Source organism: Colletes latitarsis, unplaced genomic scaffold (genome assembly GCF_051014445.1).
Source record: "Colletes latitarsis isolate SP2378_abdomen unplaced genomic scaffold, iyColLati1 scaffold0024, whole genome shotgun sequence".
Taxonomy (NCBI): Eukaryota; Metazoa; Arthropoda; class Insecta; order Hymenoptera; family Colletidae; genus Colletes; species Colletes latitarsis.
In genome coordinates, this window is record NW_027488374.1 from 3,847,908 (window position 1) to 3,873,431 (window position 25,524).

Genomic DNA, 25,524 nt, shown 5'->3' on the forward strand with positions numbered 1-25,524 from the left:
ACTTTCGCATTTTTCTCATACTTGTTGGCCAGATCCCGGCCTTTTTCTGGTTTAGAACACGTAGTAATGCGGTACCACACCGAAACAGTCAAGCAACAGTGGTTGCGATTAATATTTTAGAGGATAACGCCGGTTATGTCTGGGTTAGGTATTTGCCCTCATCTGTCTCATACTTTGGCATTTTTCGCATACTTGTTGGCCAGATCCTCGCCTTTTTCAGGTTTGGATCACGCAGTAATGCGGTACCACACCGAAACAGTCAATTAAACCTGGTTGCGATTAATATTTAAGAGGATAACGCCAGTTATGTCTCGGTTATGTCTGGGATTTGCCCCCATCTGGCTCGTACTTTCGCATTTTTCGCATACTTGTTGGCCAGATACAGGGCTTTTTCTGGCTTGTATCACGTAGTAATGCGGTACCACACCGAAACAGTCAGTTAAACCTGGTTGCGATTAATATTTTAGAGGATAATGCCGGTTATGTCTGGGTTAGGTCTGGGATTTGCCCTCACCTGGCTCGTACATTCGCATTTTTCGCATAATTGTTGGCCAGATCCAGGGCTTCTTCTGGCTTGCATCACGTAGTAATGCGGTACCACACCGAAACAGTCAATTAAACCTGGTTGCGATTAATATTTTAGAGGAAAACTCTGGTTATGCCTGGGTAGGTTCTGGTATTTGCAATCATCTGGCTCATACTTTCGCGTGTTTCGCATACTTGTTGGCCAGATCCTGGCCTCATTCTGGTTTGGATGCCGCACTAATGTGGTTCCACACCGAAACAGTCAACTAAACCTGGTTGCAATTAATATTTTAGTGGATAACGCCGGTTATGTCTGGGTTAGGTCTGGTATTTGCCCTCATCTGGCTCGTACATTCGCATTTTTCGCATACTTGTTGCCGGATCCTGGGCTTTTTCTGGCTTGGATCACGCAGTAATGTGGGACCACACTGAAACAGTTAATAAAAGCTGGTTCGATTAGTATTTTAGAGGACAACGCTTGTTATGTCTGGTTTCGGTCTGGGATTTGCCCCCAACTGGCTCGTACTTTCGCATTTTTCGCATAATTGTTGGCCAGATCCAGGGCTTCTTCTGGCTTGGACCACGTAGTAATGCGGTACCACACCGAAACAGTCAATTAAACCTGGTTGGCGTTAATATTTTGGAGGATAACGACGGTTATGTCTTGGTTAGCACTGGGATTTGCCCTGATCTGGCTCGTACTTTCGCATTTTTCTCATACTTGTTGGCCAGATCCCGGCCTTTTTCTGGTTTAGAACACGTAGTAATGCGGTACCACACCGAAACAGTCAAGCAACAGTGGTTGCGATTAATATTTTAGAGGATAACGCCGGTTATGTCTGGGTTAGGTATTTGCCGTCATCTGTCTCATACTTTGGCATTTTTCGCATACTTGTTGGCCAGATCCTCGCCTTTCTCAGGTTTGGATCACGCAGTAATGCGGTACCACACCGAAACAGTCAATTAAACCTGGTTGCGATTAATATTTAAGAGGATAACGCCAGTTATGTCTCGGTTATGTCTGGGATTTGCCCCCATCTGGCTCGTACTTTCGCATTTTTCGCATACTTGTTGGCCAGATACAGGGCTCTTTCTGGCTTGTATAACGTAGTAATGCGGTACCACACAGAAACAGTCAATTAAACCAGCTTGCGATTAATATTTTAGAGGATAACGCCGGTTATGTCTCGGTTAGGTCTGGGATACGCTCGCATCTGGCTCGTACTTTCGCATTTTTCGCATACTTGTTGGCCAGATCGTGGCCTTTTCCTGGTTTGGAACACGTAGTAATGCGGAACCACACTGAAACAGTCAATTAAACCTGGTTGCGATTAATATTTAAGAGGATAACGCCGGTTATGTCTGGGTTAGGCCTGGTATATGCCCTCATCTGGCTCGTACTTTCGCATTTTCCGCATACTTGTTGGCCAGATACAGGGCTTTTTCTGGCTTGTATCACGTAGTAATGCGGTACCACACCGAAACGGTCAATTAAACCAGGTTGCGATTAATATTTTAGAGGATAACGCCGGTTATGTCTGGGATAGGTCTGGGGTTTGCCCTTATCTGGCTCGTACCTTCCCAGTTTTCGCATACTTGTTGGCAAGATCCTGGGCTTTTTCTGGTTTGGATCACATAGTAATGCGGTACCACACCGAAACAGATAATTAAGCCTGGTTGCGATTAATATTTTCGTGGATAACGCCGGTTATGTCTCGGTTAGGTCTGGGATTTGCCCTCATCTGGCTCGTACTTTCGCATTTTTCTTATACTTGTTGGCCAGGTCCTGGCTTTTTTCTGACTTGGACCACGTAGTAATGTGGTACCACACTGAAACAGTCAATGAAAGCTTGTTCCGATTAGTATTTTAGAGGAAAACTCTGGTTATGTCAGGGTTAGTTCTGGTATTTGCAACCATCTGGCTCATACTTTCGCGTTTTTCGCATACTTGTTGGCCAGATCCAGCGCTCTTTCAGGTTTGTGTCACGTAGTAATGTGGTACGACAGTGAAACAGTCTATAAAATGTGGTTCCGATTAGGATTTTAGGGGATAACACGGGTTATGTCTGGGTTAGTTCTGGTATTTGCAATCATCTGGCTCATACTTTCGCATTTTCGCATACTTGTTGGCCAGGTCCTGGCTTTTTTCTGACTTGGACCACGTAGTAATGTGGTACCACACTGAAACAGTCAATGAAAGCTTTTTCCGATTAGTATCTTACAGGAAGACATTGGTTATGTCTGGGATAGTTCTGGTATTTGCAATTATCTGGCTCATTCTTTCGCGTTTTTCGCATACTTGTTGGCCTGATCCTGGCCTCTTTCTGGTATGGATCCCGCTCTAATGTGGTTCCACGCCGAAGCAGTCAATTAAACCTGGTTGCGATTAATATTTTCGAGGATAACGCCGGTTATGTCTCGGTTAGGTCTGGGATTTGCCCTCATCTGGCTTGTACTTTCGCATTTTCCGCATACTTGTTGGCCAGATACAGGGCTTTTTCTGGCTTGTATCACGTAGTAATGCGGTACCACACCGTAACAGTCAATTAAACCAGGTTGCGATTAATATTGAAGAGGATAACGCCAGTTATGTCTCGGTTATGTCTGGGATTTGCCCCCATCTGGCTCGTACTTTCGCATTTTTCGCATACTTGTTGGCCAGATACAGGGCTCTCTCTGGCTTGTATAACGTAGTAATGCGGTACCACACAGAAACAGTCAATTAAACCAGCTTGCGATTAATATTTTAGAGGATAACGCCGGTTATGTCTGGGTTAGGTTTGGGGTTTGCCCTTATCAGGTTCGTACCTTCGCATTTTTCGCATACTTGTAGGCAAGATCCTGGGCTTTTTCTGGTTTGGATCACATAGTAATGCGGTACCACACCGAAACTGTCAATTAAACCTGGTTGCGATTAATATTTAAGAGGAAAACGCCGGTTATGTCTTAGTTAGCACTGGGATTTGCCCTCATCTGGCTTGTACTTTCGCATTTTTCTTATACTTGTTGGCCAGATCCTGGGCTTTTTCTGGTTTGGATCACGTAGTAATGTGGTACCACACTGAAACAGTCAATGAAAGCTTGTTCCGATTAGTATTTTAGAGGAAAACTCTGGTTATGTCAGGGTTAGTTCTGGTATTTGCAACCATCTGGCTCATACTTTCGCGTTTTTCGCATACTTGTTGGCCAGATCCAGCGCTCTTTCAGGTTTGTGTCACGTAGTAATGTGGTACCACACTGATACAGTCAATAAAAGCTTGTTCCGATTAGTATTTTAGAAGAAAACGCTTGTTTGACTGGGTTAGTCATGGTATTTGCAATCATCTGGCTCATACTTTCGCGTTTTTCGCATACTTGTTGGCCAGATCCTGGCCTCTTTCTGGTTTGGATCCCGCACTAATGTGGTTCCACACCGAAACAGTCAATTAAACCTGGTTGCGATTAATATCTTAGAGGATAACACCGGTTATGTCTCGGTTAGGTCTGGGGTTTGCCCCCATCTGGCTCGTACTTTCGCATTTTTCGCATACTTGTTGGCCAGATACAGGGCTTTTTCTGGCTTGTATCACGTAGTAATGCGGTACCACACCGAAGCAGTCAATTAAACCTGGTTGCGATTAATATTTTAGAGGGTAACGCCGGTTATGTCTCGGTTAGGTCTGGGATTTGCCCCCATCTGGCACGTGCCTTCGCATTTTTCGCATACTTGTTGGCACGATCCTAGGCTTTTTCTGGTTTGGATCACGTAGTAATGCGGTACCACACTGAAGCAGTCAATTGAACCTGGTTGCGATTAATATTTTCGAGGATAACGCCGGTTACGTCTGGGTTAGGTCTGGGTTTTGCCCTGATCTGGCTCGTACTTTTGCAATTTTCGCTTACTTGTTGGCCAGATCCTGGTCTTTTTCTGGCTTGGCCCACGTAGTAATGTAGTACCACACTGAAACAGTCAATTAAACCTGGTTCCGATTAATATTTTAGAGGATAACGTCGGTTATGTCGGGGTTAGGTCTGGTATTTGCCCTCATCTGGCTCGAACGTTCGCATTTTTCGCTTACTTGTTGGCCAGATACTGGCCTTTTTCTGGTTTGGATCACGTAGTAATGCGGTACCATACCGAAAAAGTCAATTAAACCTGGATGCGATTAATATTTTTGGGGGGAACGCCGGTTATGTCTGGGTTAGGTCTGGTATTTGCCCTCATCTGGCTCGTACTTTCGCATTTTTCGCATACTTTTTGGCCAGATCGTGGCCTTTTTCTGGTTTGGAACACGTAGTAATGCGATACCACACTGAAACAGTCAATTAAACCTGGTTGCGATTAATATTTAAGTGGATAACGCCGGTTATGGCTGGGTTAGGCCTCGTATATGCCCTCATCTGGCTCGTACTTTCGCATTTTCCGCATACTTGTTGGCCAGATACAGGGCTTTTTCTGGCTTGTATCACGTAGTAATGCGGTACCACACCGAAACAGTCAATTAAACCTGGTTGCGATTAATATTTAAGAGGAAAACGCCGGTTTTGTCTTAGTTAGCACTGGGATTTGCCCTCATCTGGCTTGTACTTTCGCATTTTTCTTATACTTGTTGGCCAGATCCTGGTTTTTTTCTGGTTTGGATCACGTAGTAATGTGGTACCAGACTGAAACAGTCAATAAAAGCTTGTTCCGAATAGTATTTTAGAGGAAAACTCTGGATATGTCAGGGTTAGTTCTGCTATTTGCAATCATCTGGCTCATACTTTCGCGTTTTTCGCATACTTGTTGGCCAGATCCAGCGCTCTTTCAGGTTTGTGTCACGTAGTAATGTGGTACCACACTGAAACAGTCAATAAAAGCTTGTTCCGAGTAGTATTTTAGAGGATAACGCTGGTTATGACTGGGTTAGTCATGGTATTTGCCCTCATCTGGCTCGTACTTTCGCATTTTTCGCATAGTTGTTGGCCAGATCCTGGCCTTTTTCTGGTTTGGATCACGTAGTAATGCGGTACCACATCGAAACAGTCAATTAAACCTGGTTGCGATTAATATTTTCGTGGATAACGCCGGTTATGTCTCGGTTAGGTCTGGGATTTGCCCTCATCTGGGTCGTACTTTCGCATTTTCCGCATACTTGTTGGCCAGATACAGGGCTTTTTCTGGCTTGTATCACGTAGTAATGCGGTACCACACCGAAACAGTCAATTAAACCTGGTTGCGATTAATATTTAAGAGGAAAACGCCGGTTATGTCTTAGTTAGCACTAGGATTTGCCCTCATCTGGCTCGTTCTTTCGCATTTTTCGCATAATTGTTGGCCAGATCCAGGGCTTTTTCTGGATTGGATCACGTAGTAATGTGGTACCACACTGAAACAGTCAATAAAAGCTTGTTCCGGTTAGTATTTTAGAGGAAAACTCTGGTTATGTCTGTGTTATTCCTGGTATTTGCAATCATCTGGCTCATACTTTCGCGTCTTTCGCATACTTGTTGGCCAGATCCAGCGCTTTTTCTGGTTTGGATCACGTAGTAATGTTGTACCACACTGCAACAGTCAATAAAAGCTTGTTCCGATTAGTATTTTAGCGGATAACGCCGGTTATGTCTCGGTTAGGTCTGGGATTTGCCCTCAACTGGCTCGTACTTTCGCATTTTTAGCTTACTTGTTGGCCAGATCCTGGGCTTTTTCTGGTTTGGTTCACGTAGTAATGTGGTACCACACCGAAACAGTCACTTAAACCTGGCTGCGATTAATATTCAAGAGGATAACGCCGGTTATGTCTTGGTTAGGTCTGGGATTTGCCCTCATCCGGCCCGTACTTTCGCAGTTTTCGCATACTTGTTGGCCAGATCCTGGCCTCTTTCTGGTTTGGTTTCCGCACTAATGTGGTTCCACACCGAAACAGTCAATTAAACCAGGTTGCGATTAATATTTTAGAGGATAACGCCGGTTATGCCTGGGCTAGGTCTGGGGTTTGCCCTCATCTGGCTCGTGCCTTCGCATTTTTCGCATACTTGTTGGCAAGATCCTGGGCTTTTTCTGGTTTGGATCACGTGGTAATGCGGGACCACACCGAAGCAGTCAATTAAACCTGGTGGCGATTAATATTTTCGAGGATAACGCCGGTTACGTCTGGGTTAGGTCTGGGATTTGCCCTCATCTGGCTCGTACTTTCGCATTTTTCGCTTACTTGTTGGCCAGATACAGGGCTTTTTCTGGCTTGTATCACGTAGTAATGCGGTACCACACCGAAACAGTCAATTAAACCTGGTTGCGATTAATATTTTGGAGGATAACGCCAGTTATGTCTAGGTTAACACTGGGATTTGCCCTCATCTGGCTCGTACTTTCGCATTTTTCGCATAATTGTTGGCCAGATCCTGGCATTTTTCTGGTTTGGATCACGTAGTAATGTGGTACGACAGTGAAACAGTCAATAAAATGTGGTACCCGATTAGGATTTTAGGGGATAACACGGGTTATGTCTGGGTTAGTTCTGGTATTTGCAATCATCTGGCTCATACTTTCGCATTTTCGCATACTTGTTGGCCAGATCCTGGCCTTTTTCTGGTTTGGATCACGTAGTAATGGGGTACCACACTGAAACTGTCAATAAAAGCTGGTTCCGATTAATATTTTCGAGGATAACGCCGGTTATGTCTCGGTTAAGTCTGGGATTTGCCCTCATCTGGCTCGTACTTTCGCATTTTTCTTATACTTGTTGGCCAGGTCCTGACTTTTTTCTGGCTTGGACCACGTAGTAATGTGGTAACACACTGAAACAGTCAATAAAAGCTTGTTCCGATTAGTATTTTAGCGGATAACGCCGGTTATATCTCGGTTAGGTCTGGGATTTGCCCTCAACTGGCTCGTACTTTCGCATTTTTAGCTTACTTGTTGGCCAGATCCTGGGCTTTTTCTGGTTTGGTTCACGTAGTAATGTGGTACCACACCGAAACAGTCACTTAAACCTGGTTGCGATTAATATTTAAGAGGATAACGCCGGTTATGTCTTGGTTAGGTCCGGGATTTGCCCTCATCCGGCCCGTACTTTCGCATTTTTCGCATACTTCTTGGCCAGATCCTCGCCTTTTTCTGGTTTGGATCACGCCGTAATGCGGTACCACACCGAAATAGTCAATTAAACCTGGTTGCGAGTAATATTTTAGAGGATAACGCCGGTTATGTCTGGGTTAGGTCTGGTATTTGCCCTCATCTGGCTCGTGCTTTCGCATTTTCCGCATACTTGTTGGCAAGATCCTGGGCTTTTTCTGGTTTGGATCACGTAGTAATGCGGTACCACACCGAAGCAGTCAATTGAACCTGGTTGCGATTAATATTTTCGAGGATAACGCCGGTTACGTCTTAGTTAGCACTGGGATTTGCCCTCATCTGGCTCGTTCTTTCGCATTTTTCGCTTACTTCTTGGCCAGATACGTGGCTTTTTCTGGCTTGTATCACGTAGTAATGCGGTACCACACCGAAACAGTCAATTAAACCTGGTTGCGATTAATATTTTAGAGGATAACGCCGGTTATGTCTGGGCTAGGTCTGAGGTTTGCCCTCATCTGGCTCGTGCCTTTTTTTTTTTTTTTTTTTTTTTTTGTCGTGGGGAAAATCTTCGAAAGACTCCCTCCCACCTCCTTGGGGAGAGGTGGGAGGGGTGTGTGGGATTCCCCGCGCCCGTACAACGACAGGCGCGGGACCTACCCACTAAAAACCCCACGGTGACCCTTCGGCACGCTTTGGGAGGATACCGGGAATCGCTCGAAGCATTCTTCCGGTATCCTCCCCGTGCCCGCGCTTTCGCGCCCATCCCCCGGGGGGACAATCGGTCCCCCCAGTAGACACACTGCCTCATAGCGGCGGGACGGGGCCACTCCATCCCGCCGCTATCCGTCCCGGGGCCGCGTTTAGTGGCGGCTGCGAGCCCCACCTCGCAACCGCCCGCGACCCCGTTTCCACCCCTCGGCGGCCGCGCGTTCATGGCCGCATCGGACCACCGAGGGTGCCTCCCCCTGCGTCGGACCGGTAGGGGGAGGCACTCCTACCCCCAACCGGTCCGACCCGGCGCCGCCTGGCGGGAGGAGGGTCCCCTCAGGACCCCCCTCCCAGCCTAGGTCATCCGCCACGCCGAGGCGGCCGCCCGCGACGCCTCGCGACCGGGCGACGACCTCGGGCCACCGCACGAGCGCGAGCTTCAGCGCGCCGCTGAAGCTCGCGCTCCCTCCCCGCGGCCTCCTTCTGCAACATTACGTTCTCGCAGAAGGAGGCCACGGCCCTCCACTTCTCCTCGCTGCCGAGCATGGCGCGCACCACGCCCGGCAGCGAGACATCCCGCCCGACGACGCCGACCAGGACACGGCGCTCCCCCTCCCACGCGGGGCATACCTCCAGGGTATGATCCGCCGTGTCCTGCTCAGCGTCGCAGTGGCAGCAACGCGCCGTCGGCTCCTTCCCTATCCGGCACAGGTATCTTCCGAAGCTGCCATGCCCGGAAAATACCTGTGCCAACCGGTAGGTGAGGCTGCCATGGCCTCTGTCCAGCCACTCCTTCAGGAGTGGCCGAATAGCCCCGACAGTCCGGTGCCCCGCGGTTGGCAGAGCCAGCCGCTCCTGCCACGCGAGCAACACGGACTGCCGGGCCTGGCGCTTCAAATCGCCCCAAGCAGGTTCCTGCCCGCCCGGGACCGCCCCCACCCCCGCGCGACGGTCGACGCGGTGCCGGTACATCGCCGCGTGCGACCGCGCGAGCAGGTCCATGGACGGCATCCCCGCTAGAACCGTCGCCGCCTCATGTGACATGGTCCGATACCCGCGGACGACCCTGAGCGCCATGCGCCTCTGCACCCGACGCAGCATAGTCATGCTGCGCCGGGAGGCAGCCAAGTCGTCCGCCCAGACGGGGGCCCCGTATAGGGCGACCGACTGGACCATTGCCACATAGAGGCGACGAACTCGGCCCGCCGGGCCCCCCAGGTTGGGCAGGATCCGGCCCAGAGCCGCAACCATCCTTTCCAACCGGGGGACCAGGCAGCGGAAATGCTTCTCGAAACGCCAGTGGCTATCGAGGATCAGCCCCAGATACCTGATCTGGGGCTTCACCTCGATGTCAGCCCCACCCACCCGAATCAGAGGGGGTGGCGGATCCTGCCGAGGTGGATGAAACGCAATCACCTCGGTCTTATGGACCGCCACCGTCATCCCCATCCCCCTGATCCGGTCGACGACGCGTTGCGACCCCTCCTCCGCGCGACGCATGGCCCTCCCCCAGTGCGCCCCGACGGCCAGCACCAGTGTGTCATCCGCATAACACACCGTGCTGACGCCGTCGGGGAGGCCGGCCCGCAACACCGAGTCGTACGCGATGTTCCACAGGAGTGGCCCAAGGACCGATCCCTGCGGAACACCGCAGTACACCTCCCTCCGCATATCACCATCCCGGCCCGGATACTCGATCCACCTGCCGCGGAGATAATCCCCGACGACCGCCCTGAGACAAGGGGGGACTCGATGATATTCGAGCCCCCTCCTTATCCCTTCCCAGGGGAGGGTGTTAAAGGCATTGGCAATATCCAAGGATATTGCCAATGCCACCCCTCCCCGGGAGACGGCCGCCTCCGAGAGGGCCCTCACACGACCTATCGCGTCGATAGTCGATCGGCCCCCCCGGAAACCGAACTGGCAGTCGGCCAGACCGGGATCACCCCGCGACAGGTGCTCGACGAGGCGGGCAGCAATCACACGCTCGAAGAGCTTGCCCACCTCGTCGAGGAGACAAATGGGCCGGTATGCGGAGGGAGACTCCGCGGGCCGACCCTCCTTCCGGAGGAGGACCATCCTCGCCACCTTCCAACTGGGGGGGAATCGCCCGTCCCTCAGGCAGCGGTCGAACAACCGCCTGAGGTCGGCCCCAAGGACGCCCTGGGTCAAGACCCAAACCCGGCCGGGCACACCATCCGGACCCGGGGCCGTGTTACGAACCCCGAGCCGTCTGATGGCCGCTGCCAGCTCCTCCTGCGTGACCCCCAGCTCGGCCGTCCACTCCACTGGGACAGCCGCCGCCGCCGGAGGACGCGGTCCCCTCTCCCCAATTGGGAAGAGTGTATTGACCACGTCCTCCAGCAGCCGGGGGTCAAGACCCTCGGTGACGGGTGGCGCCCACGGGCGGAGCTTATTCAGCACCACCTTATATGGGCGCCCCCATGGATCGTCATCAAGGGTCTGGAGGAGCTCCTTCCATGCCTGGGTCTTGGCCCGTTTGATGGCGACCTGCAGAGCAACCCGCGCCACGCGGTATGCTCCATACAGGTCATCAGCTGCCCTCGCTCGCGCGACGCCGTCGCCTGTACGTTGACGACGGCGCGCGCGGGTGTACTGGCGTCGGGCGCGGACAGTCGCGACTCGCAACTCCGCGATCGCGTCCGACCACCAGTACACAGCCCGGCGAGGAGAAGCCCGCCCGACCCGTGGCATCGCCGCGTCGCAAATACCCGCGACCAATGCTCCGAGCCGGGCGACCTCCTCCTCTATGCTCGGCAACTCGGCCGCTCCCTGCGGCCAAGTTGCAGCGAGGGCAGCTGCCATCAGGGCGTCCTTGTCCAGGCGCCGAAGCGCCCAGCGGCGTGGTGGGGTGCCACGCAGGCGGCCGTGTCGGGATGCACTCGCGGCGGCAGAGACCTCCATCCGGATGTACCGGTGATCGGAGAGTGTCTCTGCCCCCGCGACCACGTGCCAACCCGACACCATGCGCACGGCGTTGGGGGTCGCGAATCCAACATCCACGATGGACCCCCCATATCGCCGCACGCATGTGTGCTCCGACCCCCGGTTCAATACCCGGAGGTCGAGCCCCGCCGCCCAATCGCCCAGGATCCCGCCGCGAACGGAGGTCCTGGGGGATCCCCAAGCCACCGACTTGGCATTAAAATCCCCCAGGACCAGCACCGGCCGGGCCGCGAAGCGCTGCACGCATGCCGCGACCTCGGCCAGGTACAGCTCGAACGCAGCGTGACCGCTACGGGGCGAAATGTAGCACCCCACCACAGCGACTCCCCCCCAGTCCACGGCGACGAATCCCCGACCGCGCTCCAACAAGGAGAACGGTGGGGACCCGTCGCCCCCTCCCCATACCGTCGCCACCAAGCCGTCCGCGTCGCCCACCCAATGAGGGTGATCAGGGACGCGGTACGGCTCGGCGGCGACCGCCAGGCCAACCCCCCACTCCGCGAGGACATGGGACATCAAGTCCTGTGCCGCGCGGCAGTGGTTGAGGTTGGCCTGGAGGAGGAGGCGGGGCGGCATTAATTAATGGCCGCGCCAGCCTCCTCCCGGCCGTCCGTCCCCGTAGCACCGTCCACCTCCATGGAGGACGATGCCACCGCCCTCGGCACCGGAGCCGGTGCAGCCCGCCTCTTCCTCTCCTTCCGGGAGGGGGGGGAGCACTTCTTGTGATCGGCTGGCCTCCCCATGTCCGCACACAGCGGGCAGTGGGGGGCCGCCGAGCACTGGCTCGCACGGTGCTCTTTGGCACCGCAGCGGTAACACTGACCGCTGCGGTCCACCGGCGAGGTGCACCACTGCCTCACGTGCCCCAATTCGAGGCAGCGGTGACACTGGAGCGGGCGCGGCGCGAGGATTTCCACTCGCGCCGAAACCCACCCCACCAACACCCTCCCGGATTCCGCCACCTTACGGGCGGCGGAGAGGGGGCACCGGGCCCACACCGACCCGTGGCCGGAGGGCGACCTGCGGATCTCTCCGATCCGCAGGTCCTCCACAGGACAGTCCCCCGCCCTCGCAAGGGCACGGGCCACATCCTGTGCGCTGACCGAGTCGTCCAGCCCACAAACGCGCATCTCCGTGCGCTTCGTGGGCCGGGCGACCCGGACACCTCGCTCGCCCAGCTGCTCCCGGAGCCTCTGGGCGAGACGATCCGCCTTCGCGCCGCCTTCTGCACCGGGGATCTCCAGCAAGAGACCCCCGGTCACGGCCCTCTTCGCCCTCACGGAGGCGATGCCCAGCTCTTCCAGGGAGATATTCTCCCTGGCGAGCCGCATCGCCTCCGCGAGGGTGAGGTCGCCACCCTGCGCAACAGTCAGCGTCACCGCTGCCGTTTTTGGGGGACGACCTGGTCGTGCCTTCCCGACCTTCGCGGCCTTTACCTTGGCCGCCGGCGGCGGAGGCGGAGGCTGCGGTTGCGAGGCCTTCCTCGCCGCCCGCTTCGCCTTCCGCCCCACCACCTCACTCCACGCCACCCCCCCTTGGGAGGGTGCTGTGGAGGACGCGACCACCGCGACCACGGGTACACCACCCCCCTTGGGGGTCACGACCCGGGGCCCTGGTGCCGCAACGCTGGGCGGAGCCTTCACTCCGCCCTTCTTTGCCTTCCCCGACTGTACCGGAACAGGTCCGGGAGGCACCGCCTTCCTGCTGACCGCTCTTCCGGCGAGGAGCTCCTCCCGGAAGGCGGCCAGCTTGCCATCAATCATGTCCCCAATCCTCCTCAGAAGATCGTCTTCTGAGGAGGACGGGGACTTCTTCACGGGCGGAGTGCGGGTGGAGGGGCCCGCGGTGCCCCGCACCACTGCCGCCGCACTCCGCTTATTTACCTCTGCCGAGGGACGCGGCGGTGGAGGAGGAGGGAGGATGGGAGGGAGGGCCGCGCTGTTCCACAGCGCCTCTGCCCTCCTCCTCCCCTGTCGCTCCTCCTCCAACAGGAGCTGCAGACGGGCGTTCCGCCCTCTGAGCTCCCGCGCCGCCTCCCTCATTTCCTCCGCCGCGGCCTTCAGGGCCTCCGCGCCACCGCTTTTCTGCCCCTTAAAGGCGCAGGCAGCGGCGACTTTCTCCACCCGCCTCAGGGACGAGGAGATCCTCTCCGATATCTCCTCGGTCACCTCGTCCCTGAGGCAACTCAGCCTCACCGACGGGCTCATCGCCCCGCCCACCTCGACGACGGCCTGCCCCGCCCTCTTCCTCTTAGAGCCTATGAGGCTCCTGGTGGAGGAGAAGGACGAGACTGACGCAGTCTCGTCGTCCTCCTCCACCTTCCACGAAGCCGGGCCAGGCGCTGGAGGCGGCGCGAGCGCCGTCACTCCAGTCCCAACACCGCCTTCGTCCTCCCCCTCTGACTTACCCCGTCCCATCCCCGTTTTAATATTGAACTCCATAATATTCCCACGAGCAGGTCGGAAGAAAAGGTCCGCCCGGGCAGAGCCGCCTTACCCGGGTAAGCCTATATATGCAACCATGCATCCCATCGCCGCGCACCATAGCTTAGGATTGGAGGGCGATTTTATAGAGTCGCCATACTCGTGGCCCAGGCGGTTAAGCCAAGACCCCCGTTCCTCCTGCCGTCACGTACCATTCACAAAACCAATAGGGAATTGTGAACGGGTCGTTGTGACGACCAACAGGAGGCTTACGGTGTGTGTATGACTCGGGTACCCCGGGTTCGTTAAGCCCGTACTGCAGCTGAAAGGCTGGCAGCCCCTGAGGGAATCTGGCTCGTGCCTTCGCATTTTTCGCATACTTGTTGGCATGATCCTGGGCTTTTTCTGGTTTGGATCACGTAGTAATGCGGTACCACACCGAAGCAGTCAATTGAACCTGGTTGCGATTAATATTTTCGAGGATAACGCCGGTTACGTCTGGGTTAGTTCTGGGATTTGCCCTCAACTGGCTCGTACTTTCGCATTTTTAGCTTACTTGTTGGCCAGATCCTGGGCTTTTTCTGGTTTGGTTCACGTAGTAATGTGGTACCACACCGAAACAGTCACTTCAACCTGGTTGCGATTAATATTTAAGAGAATAACGCCGGTTACGTCTTGGTTAGGTCTGGGATTTGCCCTCATCTGACTCGTGCCTTCGCATTTTTCGCATACTTGTTGGCCAGATCCTGGCCTCTTTCTGGTTTGGATTCCGCACTAATGTAGTTCCACACCGAAACAGTCAATTAAACCTGGTTGCGATTAATATTCTAGAGGATAACGCCGGTTATGCCTGGGCTAGGTCTGGGGTTTGCCCTCATCTGGCTCGTGCCTTCGCATTTTTCGCATACTTGTTGGCAAGATCCTGGGCTTTTTCTGGTTTGGATCACATAGTAATGCGATACCACACCGAAGCTGTCAATTAAACCTGGTGGCGATTAATATTTTCGAGGATAACGCCGGTTACGTCTGGGTTAGGTCTGGGATTTGCCCTCATCTGGCTCGTACTTTCGCATTTTTCACTTACTTGTTGGCCAGATACAGGGCTTTTTCTGGCTTGTATCACGTAGTAATGCGGTACCACACCGAAACTGTCAATTAAACCTGGTTGCGATTAATATTTTAGAGAATAACGCCGGTTATGTCTCGGTTAGGTCTGGGATTTGCCCTCAACTGGCTCGTACTTTCGCATTTTTCACTTACTTGTTGGCCAGATACAGGGCTTTTTCTGGCTTGTATCACGTAGTAATGCGGTACCACACCGAAACAGTAAATTAAACCTGGTTGCGATTAATATTTAAGAGGATAACGCCGGTTATGTCTTGGTTAGGTCTGGGATTTGCCCTCCTCTGGCTCATACTTCCGCGTTTTTCGCATACTTGTTGGCCAGATCCTGGCCTCCTTCTGGTTTCGATCCCGCACTAATGTAATTCCATGCCGAAACAGGCAATTAAACCTGGTTGCGATTAATATTTCCGAGGATAACGCCGGTTATGTCTGGGTTAGGTCTGGTATTTGCCCTCATCTGACTCGTGCCTTCGCAATTTCCGCATACTTGATGGGCAGATCCTGGCGTTTTTCTGGCTTGGAACACGTAGTAATGCGGTACCACACCGAAACAGTCATGTAAACATGGTTGCGATTAATATTTAAGTGGAGAACGCCGGTTATGTCTTAGTTAGCACTGGGATTTGCCCTCATCTGGCTCGTTCTTTCGCATTTTTCACTTACTTGTTGGCCAGATACAGGGCTTTTTCTGGCTTGTATCACGTAGTAATGCGGTACCACACCGAAACAGTAAATTAAACCTGGTTGCGATTAATATTTAAGAGGATAACGCCGGTTATGTCTTGGTTAGGTCTGGGATTTGCCCTCGTCTGGCTCATACTTCCGCGTTTTTCGCATACTTGTTGGCCAGATGCTGGCCTCCTTCTGGTTTCGATCCCGCACTAATGTAATTCCATGCCGAAACAGGCAATTAAACCTGGTTGCGATTAATATTTCCGAGGATAACGCCGGTTATGTCTTGGTTTGGTCTGGGATTTGCCCTCATCCGGCCCGTACTTTCGCATTTTTCGCATACTTGTTGGCCAGATCCTGGCCTTTTTCTGGTTTGGATCACGTAGTAATGTGGTACGACAGTGAAACAGTCAATAAAATGTGGTTCCGATTAGGATTTTAGGGGATAACACGGGTTATGTCTGGGTTAGTTCTGGTATTTGCAATCATCTGGCTCATACTTTCGCATTTTCGCATACTTGTTGGCCAGATCCTGGCTTTTTCTGGTTTGGATCACGTAGTAATGAGGTACCACACTGAAACTGTCAATAAAAGCTGGTTCCGATTAATATTTTCGAGGATAACGCCGGTTATGTCTCGGTTAAGTCTGGGATTTGCCCTCATCTGGCTCGTACACTCGCATTTTTCTTATACTTGCTGGCCAGGTCCTAGCTTTTTTCTGACTTGTACCACGTAGCAATGTGGTACCACACCGAAACAGTCAATTAAACCTGGTTGCGATTAATATTTAACAGGATAACGCCGGTTATGTCTGGGTTAGGTCTGGTATTTGCCCTCATCTGGCTCGTGCTTTCGCATTATCCGCATACTTGTTGGGCAGATCATGGCGTTTTTCTGGCTTGGAACACGTAGTAACGCGGTACCACACCGAAACAGTCATGTAAACCTGGTTGCGATTAATATTTAAGTGGAAAACGCCGGTTATGTCTTAGTTAGCACTGGGATTTGCCCTCATCTGGCTCGTACTTTCGCATTTTTCGCTTACTTCTTGGCCAGATACAGGGCTTTTTCTGGCTTGTGTCACGTAGTAATGCGGTACCACACCGAAACAGTCAATTAAACCTGGTTGCGATTAATATTTTAGAGGATAACGCCGGTTATGTCTGGGCTAGGTCTGAGGTTTGCCCTCATCTATCTCGTGCCTTCGCATTTTTCGCATACTTGTTGGCAAGATCCTGGGCTTTTTCTGGTTTGGATCACGTAGTAATGCGGTACCACACCGAAGCAGTCAATTGAACCTGGTTGCGATTAATATTTTCGAGGATAACGCCGGTTACGTCTGGGTTAGTTCTGGGATTTGCCCTCAACTGGCTCGTACTTTCGCATTTTTAGCTTACTTGTTGGCCAGATACAGGGCTTTTTCTGGCTTGTATCACGTAGTACTGCGGTAGCACACCGAAACTGTCAATTACACCTGGTTGCGATTAATATTTTAGAGAATAACGCCGGTTATGTCTCGGTTAGGTCTGGGATTTGCCGTCAACTGGCTCGTACTTTCGCATTTTTCACTTACTTGTTGGCCAGATACAGGGCTTTTTCTGGCTTGTATCACGTAGTAATGCGGCACCACACCGAAACAGTCACTTCAACCTGGTTGCGATTAATATTTAAGAGAATAACGCCGGTTATGTCTTGGTTAGGTCTGGGATTTGCCCTCATCTGACTCGTGCCTTCGCATTTTTCGCATACTTGTTGGCCAGATCCTGGCCTCTTTCTGGTTTGGATTCCGCACTAATGTGGTTCCACACCGAAACAGTCAATTAAACCTGGTTGCGATTAATATTCTAGAGGATAACGCCGGTTATGCCTGGGCTAGGTCTGGGGTTTGCCCTCATCTGGCTCGTGCCTTCGCATTTTTCGCATACTTGTTGGCAAGATCCTGGGCTTTTTCTGGTTTGGATCACATAGTAATGCGATACCACACCGAAGCTGTCAATTAAACCTGGTGGCGATTAATATTTTCGAGGATAACGCCGGTTACGTCTGGGTTAGGTCTGGGATTTGCCCTCATCTGGCTCGTTCTTTCGCATTTTTCGCATACTTGTTGGCCAGATCCAGGGCTTTTTCTGGATTGGATCACGTAGTAATGTGGTGCCACACTGAAACAGTCAATAAAAGCTTGTTCCGGTTAGTATTTTAGAGGAAAACTCTGGTTATGTCTGTGTTAGTTCTGGTATTTGCAATCATCTGGCTCATACTTTCGCGTCTTTCGCATACTTGTTGGCCAGATCCAGCGCTTTTTCTGGTTTGGATCACGTAGTAATGTTGTACCACACTGCAACAGTCAATAAAAGCTTGTTCCGATTATTATTTTAGAGGAAAACTCTGGTTATGTCTGGGTAGGTTCTGGCATTTGCAATCATCTGGCACATACTCCCGCATTTTTCGCATACTTGTTGTACAGATCCTGGGCTTTTTCTGGTTTGGATCACGTAGTAATGAGGTACTACACTGAAACTGACAATAAAAGCTGGTTCCGATCAATATTTTCGAGGATAACGCCGGTTATGTCTCGGTTAAGTCTAGGATTTGCCCTCATCTGGCTCGTACTTTCGCATTTATCTTATACTTGTTGGCCAGGTCCTGACTTTTTTCTGGCTTGGACCACGTAGTAATGTGGTACCACACTGAAACAGTCAATAAAAGCTTGTTCCGATTAGTATTTTAGCGGATAACGCTGGTTATGTTTGGGTTAGTTCTGGTATTTGCTATCATCTGGCACATACTTCCGCATTTTTCGCATACTTGTTGGCCAGATCCTGGGATATTTCTGGTTTGGATCACGTAATAATGCGGTACCACACCGAAGCAGTCAATTAAACCTGGTTTGGGATTAATATTACAGTGGATAGCGCCGGTTATGTTTCGATTAGTTCTGGTATTTGCCCTCATCTGGCTCGTACTTTCGCATTTTCCGCATACTTGTTGGGCAGATCCTGGCCTCTTTCTGGCTTGGAACACGTAGTAATGCGGTACCACACCGAAACAGTCAAGTAAACCTGGTTGCGATTAATATTTTAGAGGATAACGCCGGTTATGTCTGGGTTAGGTCTGGTATTTGCCCTCATCTGGCTCGTACTTTCGCATTTTTCGCATACTTGTTGGCCAGATCCGCGCCTTTGACTGGTTTGGATCACGCAGTATTGTGGTACCACACCGAAACAGTCACTTCAACCTGGTTGCGATTAATATTCAAGAGGATAACGCCGGTTATGTCTCGGTTAGGTCTGGGATTTGCCCTCATCTTGCTCGTACTTTCGCATTTTTCGCATACTTGTTGGCCAGATACAAGCGTTTTTCTGGCTTGTATCACGGAGAAATGCGGTACCACACCGAAACAGTCAATTAAACCAGGTTGCGATTAATATTTTAGAGGATAACGCCGGTTATGTCTCGGTTAGGTCTGGGATATGCCCGCATCTGGCTTGAACTTTCGCATATTTCGCATACTTGTTGGCCAGATCCTCGCCTTTTTCTGGTTTGGATCACGCTGTAATGGGGTACCACACCGAAATAGTCAATTAAACCTAGTTGCGAGTAATATTTTCGAGGATAACGCCGGTTATGTCCGGGATAGGTCTGGTATTTGCCCTCATCTGGCTCGTGCTTTCGAATTTTTCGCATACCTGTTGGGCAGATCCTGGCCTTTTTCTGGTTTGGAACACGTAGTAATGCGGTACCACACCGAAACTGTCAATTAAACCTGGTTGCGATTAATATTTTAGAGAATAACGCCGGTTATGTCTCGGTTAGGTCTGGGATTTGCCCTCAACTGGCTCGTACTTTCGCATTTTTCACTTACTTGTTGGCCAGATACAGGGCTTTTTCTGGCTTGTATCACGTAGTAATGCGGTACCACACCGAAACAGTAAATTAAACCTGGTTGCGATTAATATTTAAGAGGATAACGCCGGTTATGTCTTGGTTAGGTCTGGGATTTGCCCTCATCTGGCTCATACTTCCGCGTTTTTCGCATACTTGTTGGCCAGATCCTGGCCTCCTTCTGGTTTGGATCCCGCACTAATGTAATTCCATGCCGAAACAGGCAATTAAACCTGGTTGCGATTAATATTTCCGAGGATAACGCCGGTTATGTCTTGGTTAGGTCTGGGATTTGCCCTCATCCGGCCCGTACTTTCGCATTTTTCGCATACTTGTTGGCCAGAACCTGGCCTTTTTCTGGTTTGGATCACGTAGTAATGTGGTACGACAGTGAAACAGTCAATAAAATGTGGTTCCGATTAGGATTTTAGGGGATAACACGGGTTATGTCTGGGTTAGTTCTGGTATTTGCAATCATCTGGCTCATACTTTCGCATTTTCGCATACTTGTTGGCTAGATCCTGGCCTTTTTCTGGTTTGGATCACGTAGTAATGAGGTACCACACTGAATCTGTCAATAAAAGCTGGTTCCGATTAATATTTTCGAGGATAACGCCGGTTATGTCTCGGTTAAGTCTGGGATTTGCCCTCATCTGGCTCGTACTTTCGCATTTTTCTTATACTTGTTGGGCAGGTCCTGGCTTTTCTCTGACTTGTACCACGTAGCAATGTGGTACCACACCGAAACAGTCAATTAAACCTGGTTGCGATTAATATTGAACAGGATAACGCCGGTTATGTCTGGGTTAGGTCTGGTATTTGCCCTCATCTGGCTCGTGCTTTCGCATTATCCGCATACTTGTTGGGCAGATCATGGCGTTTTTCTGGCTTGGAACACGTAGTAACGCGGTACCACACCGAAACAGTCATGTAAACCTGGTTGCGATTAATAATTAAGTGGAAAACGCCGGTTATGTCTTAGTTAGCACTGGGATTTGCCCTCATCTGGCTCGTACTTTCGCATTTTTCGCTTACTTCTTGGCCAGATACAGGGCTTTTTCTGGCTTGTGTCACGTAGTAATGCGGTACCACACCGAAACAGTCAATTAAACCTGGTTGCGATTAATATTTTAGAGGATAACGCCGGTTATGTCTGGGCTAGGTCTGAGGTTTGCCCTCATCTGGCTCGTGCCTTCGCATTTTTCGCATACTTGTTGGCAAGATCCTGGGCTTTTTCTGGTTTGGATCACGTAGTAATGCGGTACCACACCGAAGCAGTCAATTGAACCTGGTTGCGATTAATATTTTCGAGGATAACGCCGGTTACGTCTGGGTTAGTTCTGGGATTTGCCCTCAACTGGCTCGTACTTTCGCATTTTTAGCTTACTTGTTGGCCAGATTCTGGGCTTTTTCTGGTTTGGTTCACGTAGTAATGTGGTACCACACCGAAACAGTCACTTCAACCTGGTTGCGATTAATATTTAAGAGAATAACGCCGGTTATGTCTTGGTTAGGTCTGGGATTTGCCCTCATCTGACTCGTGCCTTCGCATTTTTCGCATACTTGTTGGCCAGATCCTGGCCTCTTTCTGGTTTGGATTCCGCACTAATGTGGTTCCACACCGAAACAGTCAATTAAACCTGGTTGCGATTAATATTCTAGAGGATAACGCCGGTTATGCCTGGGCTAGGTCTGAGGTTTGCCCTCATCTGGCTCGTGCCTTCGCATTTTTCGCATACTTGTTGGCAAGATCCTGAGCTTTTTCTGGTTTGGATCACATAGTAATGCGATACCACACCGAAGCTGTCAATTAAACCTGGTGGCGATTAATATTTTCGAGGATAACGCCGGTTACGTCTGGGTTTGGTCTGGGATTTGCCCTCATCTGGCTCGTACTTTCGCATTTTTCACTTACTTGTTGGCCAGATACAGGGCTTTTTCTGGCTTGTATCACGTAGTAATGCGGCACCACACCGAAACAGTCATGTAAAGATGGTTGCGATTAATATTTAAGTGGAGTACGCCGGTTATGTCTTGGTTAGGTCTGGGATTTGCCCTCATCTGACTCGTGCCTTCGCATTTTTCGCATACTTGTTGGCCAGATCCTGGCCTCATTCTGGTTTGGATTCCGCACTAATGTGGTTCCACACCGAAACTGTCAATTAAACCTGGTTGCGATTAATATTTTAGAGAATAACGCCGGTTATGTCTCGGTTAGGTCTGGGATTTGCCCTCAACTGGCTCGTACTTTCGCATTTTTCACTTACTTGTTGGCCAGATACGGGGCTTTTTCTGGCTTGTATCACGTAGTAATGCGGCACCACACCGAAACAGTAAATTAAACCTGGTTGCGATTAATATTTAAGAGGATAACGCCGGTTATGTCTTGGTTAGGTCTGGGGTTTGCCCTCATCTGGCTCATACTTCCGCGTTTTTCGCATACTTGTTGGCCAGATCCTGGCCTCCTTCTGGTTTGGATCCCGCACTAATGTAATTCCATGCCGAAACAGGCAATTAAACCTGGTTGCGATTAATATTTCCGAGGATAACGCCGGTTATGTCTGTGTTAGGTCTGGTATTTGCCCTCATCTGACTCGTGCCTTCGCTTTTTCCGCATACTTGTTGGGCAGATCCTGGCGTTTTTCTGGCTTGGAACACGTAGTAATGCGGTACCACACCGAAACAGTCATGTAAACATGGTTGCGATTAATATTTAAGTGGAGTACGCCGGTTATGTCTTAGTTAGCACTGGGATTTGCCCTCATCTGGCTCGTTCTTTCGCATTTTTCGCATACTTGTTGGCCAGATCCAGGGCTTTTTCTGGATTGGATCACGTAGTAATGTGGTGCCACACTGAAACAGTCAATAAAAGCTTGTTCCGGTTAGTATTTTAGAGGAAAACTCTGGTTATGTCTGTGTTAGTTCTGGTATTTGCAATCATCTGGCTCATACTTTCGCGTCTTTCGCATACTTGTTGGCCAGATCCAGCGCTTTTTCTGGTTTGGATCACGTAGTAATGTTGTACCACACTGCAACAGTCAATAAAAGCTTGTTCCGATTATTATTTTAGAGGAAAACTCTGGTTATGTCTGGGTAGGTTCTGGCATTTGCAATCATCTGGCACATACTCCCGCATTTTTCGCATACTTGTTGTACAGATCCTGGGCTTTTTCTGGTTTGGATCACGTAGTAATGAGGTACCACACTGAAACTGACAATAAAAGCTGGTTCCGATCAATATTTTCGAGGATAACGCCGGTTATGTCTCGGTTAAGTCTGGGATTTGCCCTCATCTGGCTCGTACTTTCGCATTTATCTTATACTTGTTGGCCAGGTCCTGACTTTTTTCTGGCTTGGACCACGTAGTAATGTGGTACCACACTGAAACAGTCAATAAAAGCTTGTTCCGATTAGTATTTTAGCGGATAACGCTGGTTATGTTTGGGTTAGTTCTGGTATTTGCTATCATCTGGCACATACTTCCGCATTTTTCGCATACTTGTTGGCCAGATCCTGGGATATTTCTGGTTTGGATCACGTAATAATGCGGTACCACACCGAAGCAGTCAATTAAACCTGGTTTGGGATTAATATTACAGTGGATAACGCCGGTTATGTTTCGGTTAGTTCTGGTATTTGCCCTCATCTGGCTCGGACTTTCGCATTTTTCGCATACTTGTTGGCAAGATCCTGGGCTTTTTCTGGTTTAGATCACGTTGTAATGCGGTACCACACCGAAGCAGTCAATGAAACCTGGTTGCGATTAATATTTTCGAGGATAACGCCGGTTATGTCTGGGTTAGGTCTGGTATTTGCCTTTATCTGGCTCGTACTTTCGCATTTGTCGCATACTTGTTGGCCATATCCTGGCCTTTTTCTGGTTTGGATCACATAGTAATGCGGTGCCACACCGAAACATTCAATTAAACCTGGTTGCGATTAATATTTAAGAAGAGAACGCCGGTTTTGTCTTAGTTAGCACTGGGATTTGCCCTCATCTGGCTTGTACTTTCGCATTTTTCTTATACTTGTTGGCCAGATCCAGGGCTTTTTCTGGTTTGGATCACGTAGTAATGTGGTACCACACTGAAACAGGCAATAAAACCTGGTTGCGATTAATATTTTAGAGGATAACGCCGGTTATGACTGGGCTAGGTCTGAGGTTTGCCCTCATCTGGCTCGGACTTTCGCATTTTTCGCATACTTGTTGGCAAGATCCTGGCTTTTTCTGGTTTGGATCACGTAGTAATGCGGTACCACACCGAAGCAGTCAATTGAACCTGGTTGCGATTAATGTTTCCGAGGATAACGCCGGTTATGTCTGGGTTAGGTCTGGTATTTGCCCTCATCTGGCTCGTACTTTCGCATTTTTCGCATACTTGTTGGCCAGATCCTCGCCTTTTTCTGGTTTGGATCACGCTGTAATGCGGTACCACACCGAAATAGTCAATTAAACCTGGTTCCGAGTAATATTTTAGAGGATAACGCCGGTTATGTCTGGGTTAGGTCTGGTATTTGCCCTCATCTGGCTCGTGCTTTCGCATTTTCCGCATACTTGTTGGGCAGATCCTGGCCTCTTTCTGGCTTGGAACACGTAGTAATGCGGTACCACACCGAAACAGTCAAGTAAACCTGGTTGCGATTAATATTTTAGAGGATAACGCCGGTTATGTCTGGGTTAGGTCTGGTATTTGCCCTCATCTGGCTCGTACTTTCGCATTTTTCACTTACTTGTTGGCCAGATACAGGGCTTTTTCTGGCTTGTATCACGTAGTAATGCGGTAGCACACCGAAACTGTCAATTAAACCTGGTTGCGATTAATATTTTAGAGAATAACGCCGGTTATGTCTCGGTTAGGTCTGGGATTTGCCCTCAACTGGCTCGTACTTTCGCATTTTTCACTTACTTGTTGGCCAGATACAGGGCTTTTTCTGGCTTGTATCACGTAGTAATGCGGCACCACACCGAAACAGTAAATTAAACCTGGTTGCGATTAATATTTAAGAGGATAACGCCGGTTATGTCTTGGTTAGGTCTGGGGTTTGCCCTCATCTGGCTCATACTTCCGCGTTTTTCGCATACTTGTTGGCCAGATCCTGGCCTCCTTCTGGTTTGGATCCCGCACTAATGTAATTCCATGCCGAAACAGGCAATTAAACCTGGTTGCGATTAATATTTCCGAGGATAACGCCGGTTATGTCTGTGTTAGGTCTGGTATTTGCCCTCATCTGACTCGTGCCTTCGCTTTTTCCGCATACTTGTTGGGCAGATCCTGGCGTTTTTCTGGCTTGGAACACGTAGTAATGCGGTACCACACCGAAACAGTCATGTAAACATGGTTGCGATTAATATTTAAGTGGAGAACGCCGGTTATGTCTTAGTTAGCACTGGGATTTGCCCTCATCTGGCTCGTTCTTTCGCATTTTTCGCATACTTGTTGGCCAGATCCAGGGCTTTTTCTGGATTGGATCACGTAGTAATGTGGTGCCACACTGAAACAGTCAATAAAAGCTTGTTCCGGTTAGTATTTTAGAGGAAAACTCTGGTTATGTCTGTGTTAGTTCTGGTATTTGCAATCATCTGGCTCATACTTTCGCGTCTTTCGCATACTTGTTGGCCAGATCCAGCGCTTTTTCTGGTTTGGATCACGTAGTAATGTTGTACCACACTGCAACAGTCAATAAAAGCTTGTTCCGATTATTATTTTAGAGGAAAACTCTGGTTATGTCTGGGTAGGTTCTGGCATTTGCAATCATCTGGCACATACTCCCGCATTTTTCGCATACTTGTTGTACAGATCCTGGGCTTTTTCTGGTTTGGATCACGTAGTAATGAGGTACCACACTGAAACTGACAATAAAAGCTGGTTCCGATCAATATTTTCGAGGATAACGCCGGTTATGTCTCGGTTAAGTCTGGGATTTGCCCTCATCTGGCTCGTACTTTCGCATTTATCTTATACTTGTTGGCCAGGTCCTGACTTTTTTCTGGCTTGGACCACGTAGTAACGTGGTACCACACTGAAACAGTCAATAAAAGCTTGTTCCGATTAGTATTTTAGCGGATAACGCTGGTTATGTTTGGGTTAGTTCTGGTATTTGCTATCATCTGGCACATACTTCCGCATTTTTCGCATACTTGTTGGCCAGATCCTGGGATATTTCTGGTTTGGATCACGTAATAATGCG